The sequence below is a fragment of the Ailuropoda melanoleuca genome, chromosome 6 (genome assembly GCF_002007445.2).
Source record: "Ailuropoda melanoleuca isolate Jingjing chromosome 6, ASM200744v2, whole genome shotgun sequence".
Lineage (NCBI taxonomy): Eukaryota > Metazoa > Chordata > Mammalia > Carnivora > Ursidae > Ailuropoda > Ailuropoda melanoleuca.
In genome coordinates, this window is record NC_048223.1 from 67,558,532 (window position 1) to 67,571,029 (window position 12,498).

General features: G+C 47.3%; 1 long non-coding RNA gene across 4 annotated transcripts in view; it reads right to left on the reverse strand.

The window, feature by feature from the left end:
* LOC117802681 overlaps positions 1-11,866 on the reverse strand; it is a 31,861-nt gene extending 19,995 nt beyond the window's left edge. For 2 of the 4 annotated variants that reach the window (XR_004626129.1, XR_004626128.1), the window contains exons 1-3: positions 11,727-11,866; positions 2,001-2,311; positions 595-690 (exon numbers count right to left, since the gene is read on the reverse strand). This is a non-coding gene — a long non-coding RNA (uncharacterized LOC117802681). The remainder of the gene's footprint in view (positions 1-594; positions 691-2,000; positions 2,312-11,726) is intronic. The other 2 variants (XR_004626130.1, XR_004626131.1) reach the window with 1 other exon arrangement.
* Positions 11,867-12,498: the final 632 nt, after the last annotated feature.

Genomic DNA, 12,498 nt, shown 5'->3' on the forward strand with positions numbered 1-12,498 from the left:
CAGAGACAGAGACAACCAGTGAGAGAGGGAACACAAGCAGGGGGAGTGGGAGAGGAAAAAGCAGGCTCTCAGCAGAGGAGCCTGATGTGGGGCTCGACCCCAGGACTCTGGGATCACGCCCTGAGCCGAAGGCAGACGCTTAACCACTGTGCCACCCAGGCACCCCAGGATTTTGTATCCTTAATGTAAAGTGAACTTGGTAGTTAATTGAAACAAGGTAAAATTATCTTCCAAGCAGAAAATATTGGTGCCTAGATTCCTAAATTCCTGAGTGCTAAGTCAGGAAATGTACACATTCATCCCTTCACGGCTGAACAGAGAGTTAGAGGAGCCACTTGTGACCTTTGAAATACAGTATCACTTGGTTTTCCTAACGATTACTCAGAGATGTGCCCAAAGGTGATTGCAAAGCACTGGGAACAAATAATATTGAGCAAGTGTGGAGGTTGCACCATGTGACAGGAGAAATAGAGACAGGCTTTGGGAAGAGACAGCCATGGATTTCAAACACGGATTTCTAACAGGCTTTGTGAACTTTAGAAAGATATTAAGCTTTAGTTTCATTATCTCTAAAAATTGGTAAATAGCTCTTACAGGATTGCTGTGCAGCTTAACTGTTTAGGTGAGGCAAGGGTTGCACTGGAACGTGCCCAGAAAAATACGTCATGGATCAGCCGTCAATCAGTCCACCTGTGGACAAATGATGAAGAAGACCATATAAATAATACTTTAACTGCGTTATGATGATACATTTGGTATTTCTTCCCAAGAAATCTTATTCTTTTCAATAAAAAAGTCTGTCAAATAGAATTCACAAAGCATGATATTTTTATATCTTTCAGGCAAATTTTCTTATAAATAAACAAATCAGTTTTTGAAAGCCTCTTTTGTCAGCTAAATTGTCCTAATTCCTGGTTAGGAAAATCACGTTCCTTTAACACTTTGGGACTCGGTGAATACCATAGATTCAACAGTTAATCTTCAAGTTCTCACGAGGAAGTGAGACAACCAGAAAACAGGAAGTTAAATGTGTGCAAAAGTGTATGTTTTGGTTGCCCATCTGAGGATGAGGATGTGGTCTCTGTGTCCAAGGTCACGTCTATAGTAGAAAGCCAAATAGCCCTGATTTTAAGTTATGGCTTCTATTGCACAAAGGAATCTGTTTTTCACTCACACCATTTCCTTGACAACCATACCTGGCACACCACAAGTGCTCAATAAATGTTTGTTGGATGAATGAATAAACAAGTGAACCACAGCAGGGATCATGCAGTCCAGTAGTTCTTGAACATGTTTTTAGCTGTGGACGCTTTTCAAACAAACTATTTCGTGGATACTCAAAGGGATATGCAAATGCAAGGTGGGCCTTGAGACAGACTGAGGGCCCTGCACCCAGGATCCTCTAGATTCTGGACAGCAGAGCCCGGAGCGATCCTTGTCCAACTTCTCATTTCAGAGAAGGGAACAAGAAGGGCCCAAGAAAATCAGGACTTGCCCAGTGCTTCACAGTGGAGGCTAAACGCTCACTCTCAACCTTTGGAATCCCTGTGCCAGTGGGGAGAAGGGCACATTCCACTGAGGGTTTGCATCACTGGGAGGGCATGTGGGCACCCTGGGGCCATTCAGGTGGCCTTACAGAGGAGCTGGTATCGGTGGCTTATCCAATATTCAGAAGTGCGACTCATTCTATGGTGCAATAAAAGTCTTCGAGCTGTGTCACTGAGGGCTCTCCGACAGCGAGGCTCTGCCTGCGAGCTGTAACTTTGTGACCTCCCAGCTCTCCACACAGAAAGGAAATCGATCCCAGTTTACACATCCTAAACTTGTTGCTAAAAGAAAGGGACTATGGATTTTGGGGGCACCACTTGTGTCCAATGAGTAGACACGAATTTAGGAGGTGAATATGGATTTGGTGGCACTAGAATCCTTCCAGATCAAAGATTTTATGAGCATCCAGTCAATAATATCAATTAGTTCTAAGCGTGGAGAAGATATCTCACCCTGGGCTTTTTGTCTTGGGTCTTCATGTTTGCTCAAATCACACCTGTTTTCCCGTCCATCCTTCACCCCTCCTCTTCCACTTCTGCTGCTCAGATGCTGCAGAAGGTCTGCAACACGGAAGGCCATCCGACCACGACAGGCCAACGCCCCCATGGGATGTAGCTGAGGATCTGCCCCTTGCTTGAGCCGGGAGCTGATCACTTCCCTCTGCAGCCTCTGCTACCATCTCTGGCTCCTTCTCCTCCCCCTTGTTTTCCATCACAATGGAGATGAAGAAAAAAAGGCCATCAGATTCCCTCCTAGGCAGGCACTACAAAGTCACAGAGATGAGATTAATGTGTGATTTAATGCTAGCTATCAAACCATTTTTCAACTACACAGTCCCAAATAATATATGATCTTTTAATGGACACACAACAACAACAACAACGACAAGCATCTGAAGATATCCAAACGGTACTGGGCAGAGTTCTACCTCGCTGGCAGGTGCTCAGGGCAGTGTGGGGGCTGAGTGCCCAGAGTCCCTGCTGTTCTTCCAGTCGGCCTAAAGAGGGAGCTGTTTCCTTAGAATGGCTGAGCAAAGGGCCTGCCCAGCCGCCTGGGGGTTTGCAGGACCACAGCAGCCGGGGCTCTTCATAAACTTCATGTATCACTGAACAAACCCGTTATGCTGTCATCATCTTTTTTAAAAAACCATCCACTAAACAGACAAGAGTTCTAAGAGTCAGGAGACCTGTCATCCCAATCCCACCTGCCTCATGGTCCTAACCAGGTGCTGCTGGCTAAGTTCTGTTACCACTCAGGCTGTGTCCTCATCAGTAAGGTGGGCGCAGGGGCACAAGCCCCACCAATTTCGCTGGGTGGGTAAAAGGATTGTGCTTGAAAAGTGTGTCTGTCACATTATAGGGTGCGAGCCCTAGAGGCTGAAACACCAGGTTTGAACCGATTACTAGCCACAAGGCTATGACCAGGTTTCTCACCTCTCCACCTCTAGAGTTTTTCATGTGTAAATTTGTAAATCTAATTTACCGTAAACACTTAGTATTGTTGTAAAGAACAGATGAAAAAGGCACGAGATGCATTAAATAAGAACAGTACATAGTAAGCTCTTGATGAATGGTAGCCTTTAAAAAATACAGCTATTGGAACACAAAGGTTTTCAAACCCTGTCTTATTCTGCACAAGTGAGGTGCATGATTTGGTTTGTTCCCCCACAAAGATACGACAATAGCCTAGAAGGAAAGAGCTGTTTCGGATCCAGATAGAAACACCACTTGGCCCTAATCTCTTTAGGATGTTTCATTGGAAGGAAGGCACCCAAGGCACATGGATGTGAAAGAGGGAAGCTGATGATCTTGTCTTTGTATTTTGGAGAGAGTCACTCTCAGTGTGTTTTCTCTGTCTGTAACTAGGCATTCATTCATTCATTGATTCATTCATTCAATAAATATTTATGGAGCCATAACCGAATATGTGCACTGTTAGAGTCTGTAGAAAGATGAACAAGGCGCAGTCCCTGCCCCCAAGAAATTTGCAGTCTAGTTGAGGAAGATGAAAAGATACATGAAAAAGCGGTCACGATGTAGAGAAAGCATAAGCACAGCTTACTATGAGGACACACAGAAAGGGCCCCTAGCCTGGGCTGTAAGGAGGAGAGGGCCACAAACCTTCTTGGAAGACAGAATGAGCTAAATATTAACAGGGAACATAAATTTGCTATTTGAGGTGGGAAGCAAGGGTGTTTTAGGTGTGAGTTCTCCAGGTTCCTCATCTATAAAATGTAAGAGTTCGACTAGGCGGTTTCTAAGATGGCGCTCTGAAGAGAGGGGGATGGGAAATAGTGAACAAGGGAGACTCCTCACAATAAACCTCACTTAAGGAATCTTCGCTTTGCATCTTCAGGAGCTGCTAGGTTGTGAGCTTGGGTTTAAAAGCCAGTGGTGAAGCTGGATGGTGACAAGGTCATAGGTATTTAGAAAAAATCTATCTGGAGTCGCGTGGAGAGTGGATGGAAGGGGTGGTTGCAAAGAAAGGGATGACAAGATAGTTAATTGGAGGAGGGGGGAGGACATGAGTGAGTCAGGGTCAGAGGCAGATGCAAAGGTGATTCAGAAGAGGAGGCTGAGTGCAAAGGTATTTCGGAGGTTGAATTGATAGGACTTGATGACTTTGACGGAAAACAATAAAGAGAAGTTAAGAATGACCCCCAGGATTCCTGCTGGGCCCCTGGAACCACCTCAGAGCTCCCTCATCAAGCATTTAATGAAAGCTTCCTTTAAGCACATAGTCTATGATCCACATTCTTTCCAATTGAAATTTACAATCAAGTTGGGAAATTGAGACATGTTAACATCAGGGGTCCTCCATCTTTGTTTTCGGTTTGGAGTTGTTCTGCTGTTGTTTTGGAGAGAAGGAAGGACTAGAACCTTGGACTGACTGCCAAACAATTGAAGCCTTCAGAAGGAGAGGTCAACCATCGTGGGAAAGATGGCAGACTTTTCCATTTGTGACTGATGGAAGCATCAAGTAACTAGACTTTCTGGAAGTTAGACAACACTCATTGGAAACCTTAAAAATGAACATTTCTACTTTTTGGAATTTAAACTAAGGAAAACAATAATTAAGACACACAAGGATGAGCCCAAAGATTTATTTCAAGGATGTTTATTGCAAAGTTGTTTATAATTGTGAAAAGCTGGAAACAACGTGACATACAGAAATAGTGCCCAGCCTTAGAGGACAAAAGGCAGCCTAGCTCTGCAGCAGAGGAATTCTCAACTATGAAGAAAGGAAAATGGGGTGGAGATGTCCCACTGACCTGAGGAGGTTCTTATAGTCATGTACTGACCAACATGTTCTTTTTGAATTGAGAATAGGGGCCCCACAGACAACATAACAGTTGTACTTCTCAAGAGGGCCTTCCTTTCCCTCTTTTCTAGCTCCCAGGCATTGCTAAGCTGAGTATTCCCAGCAAAGCAGTAAACATGTCTGAGACTTGTCCTTCCCCCACCAGTCATCTTTCCCTCTGTTGTTTCCCCCCATCCCCAGAAGGCTTTGCTTCATGTCTGAAAGGTCAAAGATGTGCTGAGTCACTTTGGGCAAGTAGCATTGGTCTAGGGATCAGAAAACTTCCTCTCTTACTTGGACTTTTATTTATTGAGTACCTACTATGTGCCATGCCTTAAGCTAAGTCCCAGAGAGAGAATGATACATGAGACACATTTCCTGCATATGGTAGACACTGACATATACCTACCTAATACCAATTGCCCCTATTGCCTTATTAACTAAACCCTGATTGTTTTATGAATTTTGACACATCCAATTAAACAAATATGTCTCCAATTCTTTTTGCCTCTATAGGCATCCATAAAATCCCATCTGACCAAGGAGATACAAACCAGAGTCACGAAGTAGGGCTTCCAGAAAAGCTCTGTAAAAGGGGCAGACTTGGTTAGTGACTACCTCATTATCCATCCCCCCCATGTTTCTTCCAGCCTGGAATACAGATATGGTAAAGGAGCAGCTATTTGGTGACCACTGGATGACAAGCATGAGGAAAAAAAGCCACATAATAAAGATAGGAACCTAGATTTCTAAAGATATCATGCAGTTATCATAGCAATCTTGGCTACCCCAAAAATAATAATAATAATAAAAAATTAAAAAATTAACCCCCTAGTTTGTCTAAGCTATGGATTAACTGGGCTTTTTGTTACTTGCAACTGAACACAATCCTGAAAAAATACGTGTGGGATGAGATGGGGGATAATGTAGGAGAGGTAGGAGCCCAGTCATGGAAAGACTGGTGAGACCTTGGGCAGGTCACAGAACCAGTCCATCCCCAGTTTCCTCAGCCATAAAAAGAGGGGGTTCATATAAAGGAGGGGATAGCTATGAACAGGGGCTTCCCTGCAGCCATCCCTTGCAGAACTCCAGCTGGAGGTTCTGGCTCCCTTGCAGGACACGGAAGTTTCCACGGGAAGTGCCATCCCACCCAACCCCACCTCCCTCGGTTTCACACTGCATGGTGTATTCCAAGGATTGCGCTGGCATTTCAGTTTGAACACTAAGTGGTGACTCAGAACGAACAGAAGTGTGGACAACTGTTTACTAAGAAGGCAGCCTTTGGTGTGACAAATTAGAGTGGGCTGCTGGATTGTGCAGTACTCCTGAGCGAGGCAGCTTGGAAATAGCACATACCATCACGCCGGGTAATTGATTCATTTCTCGTCTTGTCTTGCCAAGCAGGGCATCACATGCCAACCCAGTCCAACCCAGAGTCAAACAAGCCAGGGAAAGTGTTCGCTTTTCCGGACAGCACCCCACAGACCCTGGGATGTTCCTTCAGCGCATCTCATGTATCTTATAATTCCATCATGTGGGGATACACCACTTTCCTGAGACTAGTCATACTTTTAGTTTACTTAACCTCTCTGAGCCAAGAGATTGCCTGCAGAGAACATCATAAAGTTTTAGAGCCAGCAAATGAGCTTCCACACCTTCAGACAACCTCAATTCTGTTCCTACTAGAACATTTAAAACCAAACAAATAGATTGATATCTGTTAGTTACAAGGAAGCAAGGGGTTACTGGGGACACAGATGATGAAGACATCATTCCTGTTTAAAACAGTCAAACTCATAAAAACACAGAGTAGGACAGTGGTTGCCTGGGGCTGGGGGAGAAGGGAAATGGGGAGATGTTGGTCAAATGGTACAAAGTTTCAGTGATGCAAGATGAATAAATCCTGGAGATCTAATGTACGTCATGGTGACTATAAGTAACCGCACTGTATTGTGTACTTGAAATTTGTTAAAAGGTATATCTTAAGTGTTCTCACCACAAAAAAAAAAGGTAACTATGTAAGATAAAGGCTTGATCGTGATCATATACAGAAGTATGCATCTATCCAAATATCAAGGCGCACACCTTCACTACATAAATTTTTAATTGTCAGTTATACCCCAAGAAAACGAAAATAAAATTGAAGCATAATAAAATATAGCAAAACATGAAAAAAAAAAAAAGCTGTGATCACTGGCCTTGAACTTAGCATGGCCATACAGCCTAAGGGTGTGCTCTAGGCTAGGAGGTCAGCAAAGCCACCTAGCGGATGAATCAGGATTCGGATTCCAGCTCCAGCCCTGACAACAGATGCAGGTCTGACTGATCGCCTTGACCTGTCCCAGCTTCTGTTTCCTCATCCCACAAGTGGTGAGAAGAGGACCTGCCTCCCTTGGAGGATGTGACCATTATCTATAACGTAAGCACGCAACAGTGTGCGGGGGTGGGGGGGGAGCTGCTTCATAAATGAGGGCCATTCCTAGTACTGTTAAGTGACAAGCTAAGAATTCGAAGTAATGACAAAAGAGGCATCAAACGTAGCAATGCGGGATGAGTACTGAAGTCATGGTTGAAAGTGTCTGGGACTTTCATGCCTACACATCGTTCCCATCGTTCTCACTACCAACCTGTGAGGAATATCCCCCTTTGCAGATGAGAAAACTGAGGGTGGAGAGAATTTAAGAAGCTTGGAAGCATCTGGTAAGAGGCAGAGCCAGGATCTGATTCTGTGTGCTTTGCATGCTGCAAGGGCCTCGTGCCAGGGGACTTCAGTTCAGAAGAAATCAGGGCGCTGCGGTAGGCAGGGAAGGCTTCAGAGGGGCAAGCCCATCACTCAGTCTGCCAGTCACCACCAGCACCTGCCTACTATTTGTAAAGCATTATTCTGAGCAAGACAGACAAGATCACTGTGTTTGTGGGGATTGTGGGGGAGGATTTGAGGAGCGGGGGAGAGGAAGAGGAGAAAGGACATCGCAGATATAGAATGTGTACCCAGACCCTTCAGTGCACCTGGCTATACCTCACCCACCCACGAAAACATCACCTCCTCTCTGCCTCTGATGTTGCTGGGGACCGCTTCCCATTTGTGGTTCCACCACTCCTCGCTTTGCTTGTTCTGACGTCTTGACTCCCGTTTTGCACCTTGCCCCCATGGCACTATGTTCCCCCCGACTCCACAGACGGTCATCTCTCCTGGCTCTGCCATGCCCCTTCAGGCCATAGTCTCCTTCTAAGTACTGCATCTGAAGTAAGAGGCCCTCCGATGCTATGCTCCCTACCACCCCCATGGGAACCTCCCCAGCTGAGCGGGCCCCCACTCACCCGCCCTCTCTCAGGGGAAGGGCAAGTAAACAAGGAAAATGCCAGAAGGATTTGTTGAGGATGATAGAATCCACATGCTAGAGTGAGAATGACTTAGGTTTACCTATTGATTTATACACACACACACACACACACACGTACACATGCACACGCACGTGGAACTCAATCACCAGATATGTGTTTGCCTGTGTGTATGTGTCAGATAAAACTTTGTGTTCCCCTGCTAGAATGGAAGCTCCAAGGTCAGAGATATTTGCGTGTTTTGTTTTCCAGAAGAGAAGCCCAGCACAAGGTGGGCCTCCGACAAGCACCTGGTGAATGAGTGAACCTAGGCCCCCCAGGTAGACGCTTTTCATGGGGAGGGCTGCCCAGGCTGAGATGCACTTCCATGAACCTGCCTGGGGCCGAAGGGAGCCTCACTGGCTGGGTGCCAAGTTGATGCCCTCAGTTCCAACCGAGGCAGTGGGAAACCTCTTCCAAAAAAGGGGGCAGGATTTTGATGTTACAGGAAAACATCCAGGAGAGAAAGAGGGAGAAGGCGGGAGTTGGGTTGAGAACTGCTTTGGGGAAGAATCACAGGAAAAGATGCCCCATTGAAGGTCTTGCAGTAAAGCGGTCCGGAGGAGAAGAAATTCATCTAAGAGACTTTATGAACCAGATTCCTCATGTTGTGTGACTTAAGTGTCCCCATCCAACTGCCTGAAGGACCCCCAGGCACGTCCCTCCCTGCCCTTCCACTCGTGCAGGTGGGGCTCTAACCCGCAAAGGGCAGGAGGAGCTCAGAGAGGAAGGCAGTGCCTGCAGACAGCTATGGGCTGGATGCATACACAGGGGCTCCCCGCAGGGCCTGGGGGCTACCACCCCGGCCAGTGTTTACAGATCGCCCTCCGCCGCGGCCCCACTTGGCCTTGTTCTTCCAGGCTCCTCTCTATGCTCCACAATGTTCTTGTCCAGTGCTGTTGGACTGGGAGGGGCATTGTCCTCGTTTTAGGGCCTTTTTTACTATTTGAATTCATGATGTTCGGTCTCTGTCAATGTGATTGCCATCAGGTGCCAAGGGATTATCATTTGGGTTAGTAGTTGCAGTTGGTTCTCCAAATGTATTCTGACAGACACCGGCTGCTGGTCTATTACATAACCTAGAAATGGCTTCGTTCTCAAAGATGAATGCCTATGTCACTTTGGCTGCCTGCCTCCCTGGCTCCTTGCAACGATTGGAGAGTCATACCTTCTTCTTTTGGCAGAGTCCTTCCCGACTGGACTCCAGCGGGAACCTAGATCCCCAGCATATGACACCATAACTCTTCCTGCTTCACACCCTGAAATGTATATGTTCCTGTAACAGGAGTCGAGGGGAGTTATCCTAACCATTCCAGGCCCTATAAGGAGTAGGACTTTCCGGACCTGCATCAAAGAACACCTGAAGATCGACCAGGTCCCCTGGCTCATTTCTGTGAACCCTGGGGCAGAACGCCAAGCAGTCACTAAATAGACGTAGCTATAGTTACAAAGTTAAGTGGGATTAACCGAGGAGCAAATGTTGAATTAATAGGTAAGTTCAACTACAAGTTCTGTTATTCTTGGCTTTTAAATTTTGAATGTTGGCTTTTATTTTTCCTGTGAGCACGGGATGTCATGGTCTGAGAGGCTGTTGACTACGTGTCCCAGACTACAGTTTTCTGAGTCTAGACCTCAAGCCAACCATGCTTAGTGGCTATGTGGGGCCTTCTCCAAACCCATGTTCTAGACTTTTCAACAAGATATAATCCTGCAGGAAGGAGAAGGAAACCCAGGGGGAGCCACTTCGCTTTCCAAGTACAGCTAAGGAACGTTCTATGGTGGAAAGAATGGAGCGTCCTTTCACAGAAAGACAACAAATGAGATATCTGAATTTATCCTTCCTGTGTTCAGACCTGTGAAATTCTTTTTTTTTTTTCCTTCCCAAAGTTACTTAAATAGACTTCATTTTCCAACGACAGCCTGGCCTCCTCTGTTGTTGGGCTAGACGATTGCAAGGCCAGGACTCTGCACAGCCGGGGCATGGGGGTCGCTTCCACTTGCCGAGTCTCGCTACTGTGCGGGCCGCTGGCGGCGAGGCTCTGCACATGTGGGGAGCGCAGAGCACCGCCTCCTGGTGAACTCGGCTAGTGGGTTAGTCTTCATCCCTGAGCCGCTGCAGCTGCTTAGCCTTGCAGCCTACACAAAGCTCAGGTGCATGGTCCCTTCTAGCTGGTGCCCTTCAGCTGAAGTTCCTCCCAACCCCAAGGAGTGTGTGTGTGACGGGCATCTGTGAAACTCCCCCTAAGCTGTCTTAACTGCTAGGGAAAACTGCCCCCTGCTGAACTGGTTTGTGACCATTCTACCCGAAGAAAGCAATCGGACCACCCCTTCTCTGCTATTGGGAAACACCTCCTGTTCAAAGTCCTCGAGGTCCTCTTTTGTCCTCCTTCCCCTTCATTTAGGCAACATTTTCCATTTCTAAGGACTCGAGAACCACAGTTCAGTGTAACAATACTGAATCATTACGAGACAACCGCGATCTTGGGTAGACAGCGCTTCCACAGAACTCAGGGAAATCTGACACCACCATCAGCTCGCATGCATTGGGTGCTTCCTCTCTGCCAGGTCCAAACCATCTCTTTGAACCATCTGCGTACCTGTCATGATTTAACTCAGACGAGCCACATTGGTTCCGTCGTGGCCTGAGATTCAGAAAGGCTAGGTAGCTTGTCCGCGGTAGTCACAGAGCTATAACTGGGACTCCGACACTGGGACTTGTCTTATTCACGCTCCTGCACTCCCGCTCCCCTTTCTGGGAGGGGAGTTGCTGCCACCACAAAGCCACTTTTACAGAGAAAGCAGCTTGAGGTCAATGACCAGCCCAAAAGTTCAGGTCAAACCTAGAATCCCAGGCGGTGGCTACCAACCCCGAGCCTCATTAGAATCACCTGGGGAGTTAACACCACCACAAAACACACAATGCCCAGGGTGCATCCTTAACAAATGTGATTTAACTGATCTGGGGAGAGGCCCCAACAATGGTATTTTTAGAGAGATTCCCAGGGGATTCTAAAAAAAGCAGCCAGGTTTGAGAATCTCTAAGAGCTCTACCAGATCCCAGTCTAAAGGTCAGCCAACCCAAATGCCTCCCCTTATCTCACACACCTGTGAGTCCTGTCCAGCTGGGAAGCCCCTGGAGGCGGGGCGGTTGGGTCACCCCCACGTACCCCTATGAGAGCTGAGGACATTTGTAAAATGGGGAGAATGAGGTGGTGCAGAACTACGGATTCCATCTGAGGATGTAAGATGCCTAACCTAGCACCGAGTCAGTGCTCAGGGAGCGGGCGTGGCGTGAAGACACTTGCCATTGTCTTAGTGGCAGGAGTTTTGTGACCCTAGTCCCGATTTCACTGCCCTTGGTTAGCCACAGGCACTTGAAATAAGCGCTACCACTTTTGTCAACACCAACTTCTTCAAGTCAGTCCTGAACACACACACACACACACACACACACACACACACACACCCCATACCCCAGTATCTTCACACCAACATACGTGTTCAGGAAGTGGCCCTTTTGGCAGCATTCTCTGTGGACAAACCCCGATGACAGATAAGCGAGGCATCCTGGGGTTATCAGTGCAAATCATGGCAGTTTTTACTGTTGGTCTGAGTGTGCAGAGGCCCAGGCAGGACCTCCCAATACGGAGGAAACTCAGAGAGGAATCTCTTACTACTCGCTTGCCTAATCATTTCCACTTAACACACAGTGAAAGCAGAACTTTGTGACACACTAGCCCTGTCTGGGCAAAGGTTCTGCTTTTTCTGGAAGATCTTGGAAAAAGAAAAAAAACCCCAAACACTCGTCCCTGAGGGAGGGAGAGCATCTCAGTCTTTCGTGTGTTCCACGAGCATCCATGGTCACTTTTCTCGCCTGTGTGACCGGCGCTGTGCTGGGGACCAAGCCCCTGAGCACGGGTCGGGGATGTCGCTGCCCTAGAGGCAGCAGTGGTCCCAGAGAGAGAATGGAGGCATACAGGCGAGCCCTGCTGGAGCTGCTAGGACTCTCTTGCTGGGCTACCTGCAAGGTGTCAGTGAGCGCCCTGTGTCAGGAACCTCATGGCAATGTCCATACTCAGCAGTACGCACCAGAACCGCCATCTGGTTATCAAACCACTGAGACGCGGGATGCCTGGGGGGCTCATTCGGTTGAGCGTCTGTCTTCAGCTCAGCTCATGATCCCGGGGTCCTGGGATTGAGTCCCTGCGTCGTGGTCATCATCATCCATCATCATGGGGGGTGGTCCCCGATCAGCAGGGAGTCTGCGTC